The sequence below is a fragment of the Gorilla gorilla genome, chromosome 8 (genome assembly GCF_029281585.2).
Source record: "Gorilla gorilla gorilla isolate KB3781 chromosome 8, NHGRI_mGorGor1-v2.1_pri, whole genome shotgun sequence".
Taxonomy (NCBI): Eukaryota; Metazoa; Chordata; class Mammalia; order Primates; family Hominidae; genus Gorilla; species Gorilla gorilla.
Window position 1 is genome coordinate 120,907,872 of NC_073232.2, and position 14,388 is coordinate 120,922,259.

The following is a 14,388-nucleotide window of genomic DNA, read 5'->3' on the forward strand; positions in this document are numbered from 1 at the left end:
ATATCCACCCCCTACTCACTACCACCTTTTGGGGATAATATCTCCCTGGTTTTCTACTGCTAACAGCCCATCTCTCACTCTCAAATCATGTTGAAATAGAGAGATAAGACAGTTAGATGTTGCCCCATCATCAGCTTCAAGAATTGACATATGATGCAGGAATAGCCAATCAGAGCATCACATCTGATTGGCTGAGGAGCAGACATGTGACCCAAGTCAAGACATCCTGAGTTCTTGGGATTCTTTCACAGACCTTTATTAGAACCACTGAGAAATAGATAATCTATTTTGCTGGCATAAGATGAATAAGATGTAAACTTTAAGCTGCAGAGGCCACTGTAAAATGCAAGCCAGCTTTATAATGAAGCCAAAACAGAATGCAGAGCAGAAAGACAGAGAGAAGCTGTTTCAATCATGACATCACTTGAGTTCAGCCTTGTCCTAAATTTTTAAATTTGATGAGTCAATAAATTTATTTTTTGCTTTAACCAGTTTGCATTAGATTTCTGTAATTGAATATATCCATACTTCTAACAAGAATTTATAGACTTTTTTATTATACTTTAAGTTCAGGCATACATGTGCAGAACGTGCAGGTTTGTTACATAGGTATACATATGCCACGGTGGTTTGCTGCACCCATCAACCCATCATCTACATTAGGTATTTCTCCTAATGCTATCACTCCCCTTGCCCCTTGCCCCCCAACAGGCCCTGGTGTGTGATGTTTCCCCCGTGTGTCCACGTGTTCTCATTGTTCAATTCCCACTTATGAGTGAGAACATGTGGTGTTTGGTTTTCTGTTCCTGTGTTAGTTGGCTGAGAATGATGATTTCCAGCTTCATCCATGTCTCTGCAAAGGACATGAACTCATCCTTTTTATGGCTACGTAGTATTATTGGCGTATATGTGCCATGTTTTCTTTATCCAGTCTATCATTGATGAGCATTTGTGTTGGTTCCAAGTCTTTGCTATTGTGAATAGTACTGCAATAAACATACATGTGCATGTGTCTTTATTGTAGAATGATATATACTTCTCTGGGTATATACCCAGTAATGAGATTGCTGGGTCAAATGGTATTTCTGGTTCTAGGTCCTTGAGGAATCCTCACACTGTCTTCCACAATGGTTTAACTAATTTACACTCCCACCAACAGTGTAAAAGCATTCCTACTTCTCCACATCCTCTCCAGCGTGTTGTTTACAGACTTTTTAATGATCACCATTCTAACTGGCATGAGATGGTATCTCACTGTGGTTTTGATTTGCATTTCTCTGATGACCAGTGATGATGAGCTTTCTTCCATATGTTTGTTGGCTGCATAAATGTCTTCTTTTGAGAAGTGTCTGTTCATGTTCTTCTCCCACATGTTCATGGGGTTGTTTGTTTTTTCTTGTAAATTTGTTTAAGTTCCTTGTAGATTCTTAGATTCTGGATGTTAGCTCTTTGTCAGATGGATAGATTACAAAAAATTTCTCCCATTCTGTAGGTTGCCTGTTCACTCTGATGGTAATTTCTCTTGCTGTGCAGAAGCTCTTTATTTTAATTAGGTCCCATTTGTCAATTTTGGCTTTTGTTGCCATTGCTTTTGGTGTTTTAGTCATCAAGACTTTGCTCATGCCTATGTGCTGAATGGTATTGCCTGGGTTTTCTTATAGAGTGTTTACAGTTTTTAGGTCTTATGTTTAAGTCTTTAATCCATCTTGAGTTAATTTTGTATAAGGTATAAGGAATGGGTCCAGTTTCTGCTTTCTGCACATGGCTAGCCAGTTTTCCCAACACCGTTTATTAAATAGGGAATCCTTTCCCCGTTTCTTATTTTTGTCAGATTTGTCAAAGATCAGATGGTTGTAGATGTGTGGTGTTATTTCTGAGGCCTCTGTTCTGTTCCATTGGTCTATATATTTGTTTTAGTACCAGTACCATGCTGTTTTGGTTACTGTAGCCTTATAGTATAGTTTGAAGTCAGGTAACATGATGCCTCCAGCTTTGTTCTTTTTGCTTAGGATTGTCTTTGTTATATGGGCTCTTTTTTGATTCCATATGAAATTTGAAGTAGTTTTTTCTAATTCTGTGAAGAAAGTCATTGGTAGCTTGATGGGGATAGCATTGAATGTATAAGTTACTTTGGGCAATATGGCCATTTTCACGATATTGATTCATCCTATCCATGAGCATGAAATGTTTTTCCATTTGTTTGTGCCCTCTCTTATTTCCTTGAGCAGTGGTTTGCAGTTCTCCTTAAAGAGGTCCTTCACTTCCCTTTTAGGTTGTATTCTTAGGTATTTTGTTATCTTTGTAGCAATTGTCGATGGGAGTTCACTCATGATTAGGCTCTCCGTTTGTCTATTTTTGGTGTATAGGAATGCTTGTGATTTTTCCACATTGATTTTGCATCCTGAGACTTTGCTGAAGTTGCTTATCAGTTTTAGGAGATTTTGGGACCTCATTCTGTCAATATCTGAACCCTGGAGGGAATGTTTTCCCCTTCATGTTCTTATTTAAGTGTGAAGCATCTATTTAAAAAGTACAGAGTTTACCGTACAGTATGAGGTTAGAAAACTCCCCTTTTCTTCTCAACTGCTTAAAATTATTTACTTTGTTTGCCAGAATATCCACGTTCTATCCTTATCAACTTCCCCCAGAATCTCTAAGTTTCCCTGACCTCCAATAGCTTCCTCTCAAGATTAAGTTTCACAGCCCCACATTCTAATGCCTCAGGTTAATGAATTGAATATTTGAACTTCCACTTCTTCTCAACAACTCAGATTTTCCTCTTTCTCCAAAACAAACCTGAAAACCTGAAGTTTGAAAACTGACCTTTGCTAAATTCAAGTTTTTTAATCTCCAACTTCTCTTCTTTACAGAAGGCACTACTCTTCTTCCATATCACAGATAAAAACCTCCCTCAGTAGAATAAATAACTCATCCTTCCCAACAGAAGAGACCTGGTAAGAACTTCATGCAATAACAATGGATGTCTGACAGATGCTTGTTTAGTTTCTGCAAATGAGAGGCTGCTTCCCTGGAAGACAGTTCAGTTGCTCTAAATAGAATTTTAAACATCTAATTTTAAAAGATTTTAAAATATTATGTCACCTGTAATAGGAGACACACCACACTTTTAAGCTGAAAGTCATTTTACCCATGCTTCAGATACACACAATCCAAGTGAAAGGCAACAGGCATTGACCTAGTCCCTGTTCATGTGGCTCTTTATATGAAGGGTGTATGACAGCAAGACAGAGCTGGGCAGGAAGGTTTCATATTTGGAAAGTAAGATAACCTCTCAGGTATTCTTTCAGTCTCTGAATCTAGGGGATATGCATCCCTCACTCACAATTATAGTCCAGATCAATCTTGTAGCCAATTCAAATCTCTGGCTGAGTAAAAAATTTTAGGATCTTCTTGAAATGTCTTTCCAGAGGTCATAAAACCCCACCAAGCAGCACCAAATCAGGCTTATTTATATACCTCAGCTAACATTCTGGTTGCAATACTACTCTTTGTTTCCTGTTACCAAGATATTGCCCCATACTCTAGTTTCTGTAACAGAATTCTTGCATGACAACTTACTCTCCCAGAGAGAACATAGTTCTCATCTGTGTTCTCATCTGTCTCTCCCGAGATGAAGTCCCATCCCTGAAGTCCATTCTCTGTCAGTGGTTTCTATTATCCCACCCCACATTCCGCTGACTGATGAACTTCCCAGGACAGTATTCAATAGCAGAATCTTTGAAGTCAGACCTGCACTTATATCTTGTCTCTACAATTTGTTGCTGTGCAATCTCAGATAATTTTTTTACCTCTACTAGCCTCATATGTAAAATAAGAAAACCTGTTTAATTTTGCAAGGATTAAAGATAATCATATTTGTAAAATGTCTGTCAGGTTACTTACATATTTGCTCATTCTCTGATTTTTTCAAGGTATTTGTGGAGCACCTATTATGTTTCAGGAATGGTTCTAGATACTAAAGGACATAGTACAAGCTCAATAAACAGATCATTAGCATTATAATCATTGTCATCATTATCATCACATCACCACAAACACCATCAACATTTTTATTTATTCTTTTTTTAAAAATTAATTATTCCATTCAACATTATTTAAAAGCTTTAGGCCAGCATTCACACTTAAGGAAGAGGAAGTCACTGTCTCTACATTTCAGGAACTTATGACTTTGAGGAAGAGACAAGCTGCTGTAGGAAACATAGAAATGAACCACCCTCTGGAATCCCCTCAAAGAGCAGCATACAGCACAGTCCCAAGGTCAGTAAGCAGCCTCCAGCCTTTCAGCTCCTTCAGAGCCGTCTCTAGCTGCTAAGAGTCACTTGACACTCCCTTATCAGGGAAGTGCTTCTCCGATGACCGGGCAAGGCGGGATATAAATGCCAAGCCATTTGACCCAACGTGGAACAACTCTTCTCAGCAATATTTGCTCAAAAAAATCCTTGCCAAATGGAAAGAGATGTAAGAACCTGAATTGTAGCTTAATTTTTTCCTGTTATCAATTTGGCTCTCTCTCTTCTTTTCATAGTTATCATTCTTTAAAAATACCTGTCACCCTGAAGTCCATCTCAGCATGTGCCTCTGAAGAACATGTGTTCTGAAGAATACAACCCCAATACTAATTCAACTTGTTGCCTGAGAAAACAGGCAAAAACAATAGGATTTCACTGTAGATTTGTCCCTACTCTGGGAATCAAACGCCACCACTGGGAGTAGATGAAGCACAGACAGCTCACGCAACAAAGTAGATTAATTGTTACAATTTTTATGAATGGTGACTTGATGTATGGAACTGGTATACTAAAGAAAGAGGTCACACTACTGGGCTCAGAGTCTCAGATATTTGAGATGTATGGAAGAAATGGTAGATATAATGAATTTGGATGACTCTTGCTAAGCAATATTAATGGTCTACAGAAAGATAATGAACAAGCAAGGCACTAACAGCCAGAAGTCTTCCTTGGTTGGAGTTAAAGAAGCTCTCATCTCCTGTACTGCATGGGCAAAGAAAGAAAAGGACCAAGATCAGGCCCTAATTTCATGGCTGAACTTCAATGACAGCTAAAATTCAACCAGAACAAGTTGGTATACTGCATTCAGGGGTTTGGTTGGAAATACCTGGGACCCAGATACATAGGATGGGAATATGTGGGGAGATGACCCTAAAGATTTGGATTTTGCAGATTCTTCTGAATACTTTTGAACCTGAAGAAATGGCACACCTTTCTTTTCAAAAAGCCAGCATTCCTACTCTTCTGGAAGACAATGCAGAGGCCTCCCACAAGACAACTTGTGTCCCCTCATGACTCACTCCAACCTCCACTCCTGGCCACTAGGTCTATAATTAGAGTAATAAACTCAAGATGATGACCAGCATTAAGATGAATTTAAGAAATCAGGATCATGCCTCATTTTATCCTGAATACTGCTCCAAGGCTCTGAAACCACAGGGCCAGTGTCTTTTTATTTTTAGTTTTTTATTTTAGAGACAGAGTCTCACTCACTCTGTCACCCAGTCTGGCATACAGTGGTGCCATCATGGCTCAGTGCAGCCTTTATCTTCTGGGCTCAAGCTATCATCCTGCCTCACCCTCCTGAGTAGTTGGGACAACAGGTGCATGCCACCATGCTTGGCTACTTTTTTTTATTCTTTGTAGAGATGAAATCTAACTATGTTGCACAGGCTGGTTCTGGGATTACAGGTGTGAACCACTGTGCTCAGACCAGTGTCTTCTTATACACAGTTAGTCCTAGCCAGGGGAGTTTGGTGGGAGTAGGGGGGTGTTGCATGTGTAACTGGATTGCTCTAAATAATCCAACAACAAAAAAAAGGTAGGCATGACGGACCAAAGTCACAGCATACTCCAGCAGGGGACACACTGAACTGAGTAACAAAGCTAAGTGTGCCCTGGCATGTTCTTGTACCAGAGGAGTACACTGTGTCTGTATTATGAGGCAGCTTGATCAAGGAGGCTGAAACATAAATTTAAATAAGGAAGCATATATTAAATTGGGAAAACCTTTCCTAGATTTAAGATTTAACATCCTGGAAAGGCCCACAGTAAGTAATACGTACTCACTAACAGAATGGCTTTTAGAAGCATAGAAAATACAACAGCCCAGGCAGAGTAATGTTGAAATGTTATACTTTTGATGTCAGTTAGAGAAGGAAGGAAAGCAAAGGTTTGGGAAAGTGGGTAGGTTGAAATGGATAAACTATTTCTAATAGCTTAGGTTCTAGGGTAAAGCCCAGACAATATTCTATTTATTAAGACCATAAGAAATGGAGTGAGAGGGACATCAGCATCCCTGAAGAGTGGAGGCTCCCCTCTGTATGCCAGGAAAGACAATAATGTAGGTTGCTGCAAAACTCATCTCTCTGATAGCAATAGGGATGATAAGATGCCAGAATAGTAAAATGAAGGTGATGCCACTTAACCATGAAAGCCCAGAGAGTCATAACTATCATACAGACCACCAAATTTGGGTTGGAAGCCAATGGAGTCTAACCTAGAGAAAGTTATGGAGATGCTTAATAAAACATGACAATCGTTGGGCAAAATAGATTGGCAGTTGACAAGAGTACTCTTCAGCTTTACCAGCAGCAGAAGACACGAGTAGACAAGGAAGAGGCTGAAAGTGGTTACCTCTGTGAACGATCTTAATTTCTTTTTTAGTTTTCAAACCCAAAACATCATCAACTAAGAGGTGGCTGAATTTTCAGAAGGAATAATCTTCCAATAGTCTATGAAGCATACAGATTAATGATTTATCCAGACCTTCCACAAAGGCATTTAGTCTTTTGGGCATTTACTCTGGTGATCTTATACAGGCACATGGGAATACCTAGATATTTCAGGACCACTGGATATAGGGTTAACACTATTACCCAGATAACTAAAGCATTCTTACCCCCTTGACATCTCTGCTCCATCTAATAAATGAAGTACTGAGCAAGGTCTGGCTTAGTCTACTGTTTCCAGGGACTCACCCAGTATCATTTCCCTGAGATCATGCATACATGTGCCTTTCCCTAGTATATAATGTATGGCAACTTACCAACCCTGGCTCTGAAAAGCATCTTTCAAATCTGTGAGATAAAGTCAACTACACAGATGCCCAGGAAAGCAATAAGAGAATAGTCTGGATCTAAAAAGGCAAAACATGAATTAGAGTATGACATATCTACTTTGTTGAGGAGTAGGCTGAAAACATGAGAATAAAGCAGAAACGATATAAATATTGAGATATGAAGGTATTTCATAATAGGCTATAAATTTATATGTTTTTGTTTGTACATTTTTGATGAATTTGCAGTTTTAGAGCTTTTGAAATTGAGATATAATTTTTTTATCTTTTAGCCATAGTAATTTCTTATATATTATTACAATGATTTTATACTTTCATTAATCCATACATCATAAATAATTTAATACCTATTCAAATCATTTTGCTTATTCTATAAAGCAAAACTGCTGTTTACTGCTGATTCCAAAGATAGACTTATGGTCAGTGTGTACATGAGCCACTGAAGTTATATGGCAGGATTTATTCATGGAGCTGCTGTGGTTATCATCTCCTCTTTGGTATAATTACAATTACTGATATGGGTAGTGGAATGCTTCTGCATGTCTTAGCAGCCCTTGACTTTGCACAAGGATAGAGAAACCTGATATTGGGAGCCAACAATGTACCCATTAGGGCACACTGGTTTTCTAATCAAGCCATGGGGAACCTGTGAAGTTGATCACTTCACCTCTCATCCCTTGACTTTTAGGCACAATTATTCCCTAAGCAGCCAAACCATGTTTGAAATCAGCAGATCAAGGTACAGAGGAGGAATTTTAGGTCCTTTCAGGTATGGTCCAGTATGATCTTTCTGTTCCCTATAAAGAACACTTGAATGCATGTACAGAATGCTCCAGAGAAACAGAAGAGACGCTTAAAACACTATATTAATAAGTATGCAAATTCCTAAGAGAAATGAGCTTCCATGAAACTTTCACATCTGATGTTTTTTTCTAAGAGTACAACAGTATAAGAAATAAATGATTCTGTTGAGTTGGAAGACTGGCCAGAATTTAAAGCAATAAGACCCAGAAGACCAAAACATATTGCATAATGAGAAGTGTGAACATGTAGTTCCATCCTCAAATAAGGCTTTTGGGACTGTAGAATTTCAGTTGTTCTATGGAATGGTGTGAGCCCTAATACCAAGGACCCACAGTCAAAGACGTGAGAGGAGAAAGTAAAAGGAAGTCAGATTATTTATAACACGGATAGGAAATTTGGGCACAAATGCCACTGCTATTATCTCTCACAAATGGCAGAAATCACAAATTTATCACAAAACTCTTTCTTTCTGAATACTAAGAAATTTATAATTTTTTATTATACCTTAAGTTCTGGAATACATGTGTAGAACGTGCAGATTTGTTACATAGGTATATGTATGCCATTGTGGGTTGCTGCATCCGTCAACCCATCATCTAGGTTTTAAGCCCTGCATGCATTAGGTATTTGTCCTAATGCTCTCCCTCCTCTTTCCCTCCACCCTACGACAGGCCCCGGTGTGTGATGTTACCCTCCCTATGTCCATGTGTTCTCATTGTTCAACTCTCACTTATGAGTGACAACATGAGTTGTTTGGGTTTCTCTTCCTGTGTTAGTTTGCTGAAAATGATGGTTTCCAGCTTCATCCATATCCCTGCAATGGACATTAATTCATTCTTGTTTATGGCTGCATAGTATTCCATGGTATGTATGTACCATATTTTCTTTATCCAGTCTATCATTGAAGGGCATTTGGGTTGGTTCCAAGTCTTTGCTATTGTAAATAGTGCTGCAGTAAACATACATGTGCATGTGTCTTTATAGAATGATTTATAATCCTTTGGGTATATACCCATTGATGAAGAAAATTTTCTGTGAAACCACTCTCAAACCTTCACAGAAAATCTTATTTGTCATCTCTGATGATCTATAGACATAATCAGTGTTATGTCAAGTTCCTTAAATATAATATACCCTAATCTTTTGTGACACTATGAATAGGCAGAAAAGGGTCATTGGATAAATGACATAGAATGTTTCTGTCTCTCCATTGTTATAGTACTTTTTGTCTAATCCCCCCCATTCACCGCTTTGTCATGTCATGTACTACCTTGAGTGTTTATCTTTTCCTGTAGTGATATTATCTTAGCTGAAAGTATGTTTTATAATTTATAAAACTCTTTCACATTAATTATTAATTCTGATGCTTATGACAATGCTATGATATAAGTAATGCAGGTATTTTTCCCCCACTCTAAGAAGTAAAATGTCTGGCTGAAAGATATTAAGAACGACTTCACATTCTTATTTTTACTAACCAACCGAGATGAAAAGTTAAAACTTCAATAATAACAGTTGGTTTTTATTGACTTTATATATAGGAAACTCTGCCTCCGATTAATATTTTTAAAAGTTAGCTAATACTAGAACTTTGTAAACCACGAGAACAAATGATCTCTAAAGTTTCTTCCAAAAACAGTACCTATAGATCTTGTGGCTAAGTCTAAAAAGGGTCTCTCTAACTTTCCTAAGGGTTTAAATCTGCTTTTTAAGAGCTGCCTGGTTTAATCTTTCAGTTCTGCCTTCAGTATTACAATATACCAAAACTCCAACACTAGAGTAACCAGAAAATTATACCGTAATATAACATGGAAGAGAAGATTAGTTCTTGATCCTCCCGGCATTTGTTTTGGCACTTAAACAAAATTATGTGATGTTTTTAAAGTGGTCTTAAGTAGAATGGCTACAAATGCTATTAAGCATCAGAAAATTACCAGGCTTTACTAAATCTGCAGGAACAATGTCTCTCATGAATTTTGTGTCATAAAAATGTGTCATTGATGGTTACAACGATAGTAAATAATTTTAGAAAGAAACTGTGGTCAAATGTAATGCATTTTTCTCTGCCCTATGCACCACAGTTTCTTCTATAAACAATGAACACAGAATTCTTGACTGAATAAAACATGTAAATATTTTTTCTTTCTTCTTATCTATATACTTATTTATGCATTCATGTATTTATTTTAGAGACAGGATCTTGCTCTGTCACCCAGCCTGAAGTACAGTGGCATGATCGTAGTTTACTGCTACATTCTTGAACTCCTGAGCTCAAGCAATCCTCCTGCCTCGGTCAGCTTTCTCGACAGCTGGGACTATAGGCACAAGCCACCAAGCTTGGCTAAGTTTTACATTGTTTTTGTTGTTGTTGTTGCTGTTTGTTTTTTTTTTTTTTTCATAGAGACTGTCTCACTATTCTGCCCAGGCTATTCTAAAACTTCTGGTCTTAAGCAATATTGCCTTGACCTCTCAAAGTTTTGGAATTACAGGTGTGAGCTGCCACCACACCAGATCAAATATCTTCTTCGAAGGAAGAAAAATATTCAAGAAGGCAAAAAAAAGTTCTTAAATCTAATAGAGGAATGACCAAGAAAGTCTTTCTGTGGTTAAGTGCTCAGGTCTTCCTGCAATGGAAACAGAATTATAATAATATAATAATATAGATCCACATTGTGAAACACTCTATCTCTCTCATATATATATATATATGAGAGATAGAGCACCAGTTCTATGTCTTCCACTGTGCTTGGTACATCTCATGAGATTTTCACAAATGTGATGCGGTAACTTTGAGGGATTCAAGTCACTTCCTCCACAAGTGAAGCATTTTTAGAAATCACAGTATTTTAGCTTATTTATTGATTTAACTTGTGAAATGATCTCATCACTTCCAAAGTGCAAAATAAAAATGGTGTTACTATGGCACTGTAAAAAGAGTCCTGGGCTGAGTGGGGAGACTATGGGAATGAGGTAGGAATCCTTAAGAGGTGGAGCTAAATAAAACAAGTAAAACAGAGAAAATAGAAAACCTCAATGAACTTCAGGCAAAAAAGACTATTTGAATATTTGACTACTTGAATAGTCTTTTTTTGTGTTTCCTCAGGCATTTCTGGGCTGTATTATTCTCTAATGTCACGAAACACTTAAACATGGTTCTTTCACCTGAGATTCAAGGTCCAGTGTCAACTTGATGAGAAGTCTAGAGCTGAATTATAGGACTTTTTCAAAACAACTTTTCTTTTTCATGAGTGAAGGCATAGAAGGCACATTTAACAGTATATAGATGACTTCCAGCAGAGGAAGAACAAATTTTAACACTCAGAATCATACGCAGGGCATCCAGCTAAAAGGGAGAATGAATATCAATACTTAAAAAAACCAAGTAGAATAAATTTATCATTGATAAATTGAAAGATTTAAGATTTAAATTTAAAAAAAACCTCAAATTCATAAGTGTAAGATAGAGGAGCTACAATTTAAAAGCAATTCACTTTGTAGAAAACCCTGAAGGGATCATTAACCTCTAGCTGATTATGAACTTGTAGTCCAACCAGAAGAATAATAAGAAAAAACTAGTTTTATATGATTTTGGCATCTTTAGCCTCATTATTCTCAGTTACATAATTCTTTTGTATCAAGTATGGTGCTATACACTTAATATAAAATATGTCATTTAGCCTACACGACTGATTTTATGACGTTAATATTACTATCCTCATTTTGTAGCCAGGATTCCAATGTAGGTCAGCTGATGCTAAGGTCCCTGCTATTAATTCTGTATTATATTGTTGCCCCATAATGTCTATCAAAGGACCATGATCTGGGAATTTCAAGTAACCTCATAGCAAAAAAATAAAATAAAATAAAATAACGAACAGCATAGAGAAACAAAAATAATAAAGGAGGTTAAAAATTGGTGCATGCACAAAAAATTTAACATTTTTTAAACTGAATTCTTTTGAAAGGTGAATGATTCATCTAGAGAAGTTGATGTGTGAAGACTATAATAAGTAGTCATTATATAGACATAGAGCTGTCTATGGCTTGATATGCTCTGGGAATCTGAAAAGGGATGATAGTTCTTAGCTGCAGAAAGGCAAATTTTGTCTGAGTATAAAGAAGAAGCAATAATTTCAGAAACTGTACAATATAATTGGTAGCTTTGCAAAAGCGTAAACTCCCTGTAACTGGCAGTGCTTGAGAAAACTCACAAAGATGCAAGTTAAGATTCTCAGAGGAAATGACAAAACGACCAACTTCGATATAATCTATTCATCTATTCCTCTTTCAACTCATCAAATCAAGGTTCTAGATAATGGTGAACTTCTTTATCAGTGTACACAGAGTCAGAAAACAATCATTTGAGGCCGTGTCAATTATTGCTGAATGAATTGATCACTATCAGCTTCTTTTTTTGTAACTGTATTTATACATTTTTATTTAGCTAATCTTTAAATAAATGTTTCCAATATAGTAGTTAATACAGTAGGGTAGCTTTAATGATTTAGCCATGCCTTTCCTCACATAACAGATTTAACTTTAACAATGTAAATGGGCATTTTTAATAATCTCTCATTTACATTTATTTACATTACACTTTATTTTTGTGGAATTTTATTGAAAATTTCTAGAATGAAATTTGCACATGACTTTATTACCAAATACCAATTCTAGCCATTAGAGGCTGAATCCACATCCAGTTTCCCAAAATTTACCACTAATACTAGATAATTTATTTAACTCCCCTAAAGGAATCTAATAGGAGTATGTCCACATCAGTTTAGTTCTTCTCCCCTTCACTGCCCAAGTTAACATTGTTTCCTGAATTCTCAGTCATGGTTTACATCAACAGATACCCAGTTTCCATCATCAGGATTCTTGGATTTGCCCTGAAACTCATCTTCTCTTTTACTATCCTCCCCACCAATGCAACTAATCAATAATCAATAATTTAAAAGCAAATAATCAGTCATTAAATCCTGTTGGCTGTACAACAGCACTGTCTCCGGAATTTAGACACACCTTGCTTAAGCACTGTAATTTCCCTAAACCAGATCCTCATGGTCTCTTTCACTCTTACAGTAGTTTGCTCTCTCCTTCCTACTTCCTCCTTTAGGCCATCAAATCAGTCTAGAAAATGTTGTCTCCAGATCTATTTTTCTAAAAATAGCAACCCCTTAAGCCTACAGGCTTACTACACACATTATATTAGGCATGCAAACTCAATGATCACATATCCACCACTGCCAGTGAAGCCTGCTCGTCCTCCCTATGCCTGCTGTGTTCCCAACTGCTGTGGTCTGAATGTTGGTGCTCCCCCAAAATTTATATACCGGAACCCAATACCCAATGGGATAGTATTAGGAGGTTGGGCCTTTGAGAAGTTAATAATTTATGAGGGTGCCACCCTCATGAATGGGATTTAGTGCCCTTATAAAGGAGGCTTGAGAGAGCTCCCTTTCCTCCCTTGCCATGTGAGAACACGCAGAGGCAACGTCTTTGAAGAAGGCCCTCACTAGGCTGAATTGGGGCAGCTTGATCTTAGACTTTCCAGCCTCTAGAACTGTAAGTAATACAACTCTCCTGTCTATAAATCACTCAGGCTGGTTTTTTTATAGCAGCCAAAGCTAACCAAGACACCACCCAAAGATACCTGCTGGGCAGCTACTTAAAACGCTAATCTTTAAACTATTATTAAAATGTATTATGAAGGAGAAATTTGTACTCCCTTGTACAAATTTTGCATCAGGGAAAATATTGCATTGATTCGAAGGAACATTTTGGTATACCACTTGAAGTTGGAATTAGACTTCTAAAAGTCAAGAATGAATCACAAATAACCATTTTTGTAAGGTGAGTGTGATTGGTTTCCTGAAAAATGTTTTGTTCTCTTGAGAGGGGATATTAGCGTAGAAGTGAACTGATGAGAATAAGAAGATGCAGAGTAGCCTCCCAGCTGTCCTCTTTAGTGATCACTACTCCATTTGGTAAGCCATTCAATTCTAATTAAGTAAATATAAGTACATATACACAGAAGCAAACAATATTGGTTTAAATAACCTCCTTCTTATGATTGGGTCCTTTCACCTATCTGCCTAGGTCTGGCCCTTCTCGCTTTTTCTGTGAAAGTTTCCCTATGCTCTGGATATGCTGGACACTCACATTGCTGTGCCTTTACCCAAGTTGTTTTCTGTGTCATGAATGACCATCCACTTTCTCACTCCCTGTCCTCCATTCCTGAGAATATTCTCATCGTTAGTAACTAACTGAGCTTAAAGAGTATCAGCCTTTCCTTATGGCCCCAGGCACTGAATTCTTCTTTGTTTTGTATCCTCTATGTATTTGTTCACACCATTTTATTTTTATTACCTATCATTTTTAATGTTATATATATTTTTTCACAAGTCTATTTTTAATAATAGTCTTTGAGTTACTCCAGGGCAAGAATTCTTCACTTATTTTCATTTTCTTAGTGCT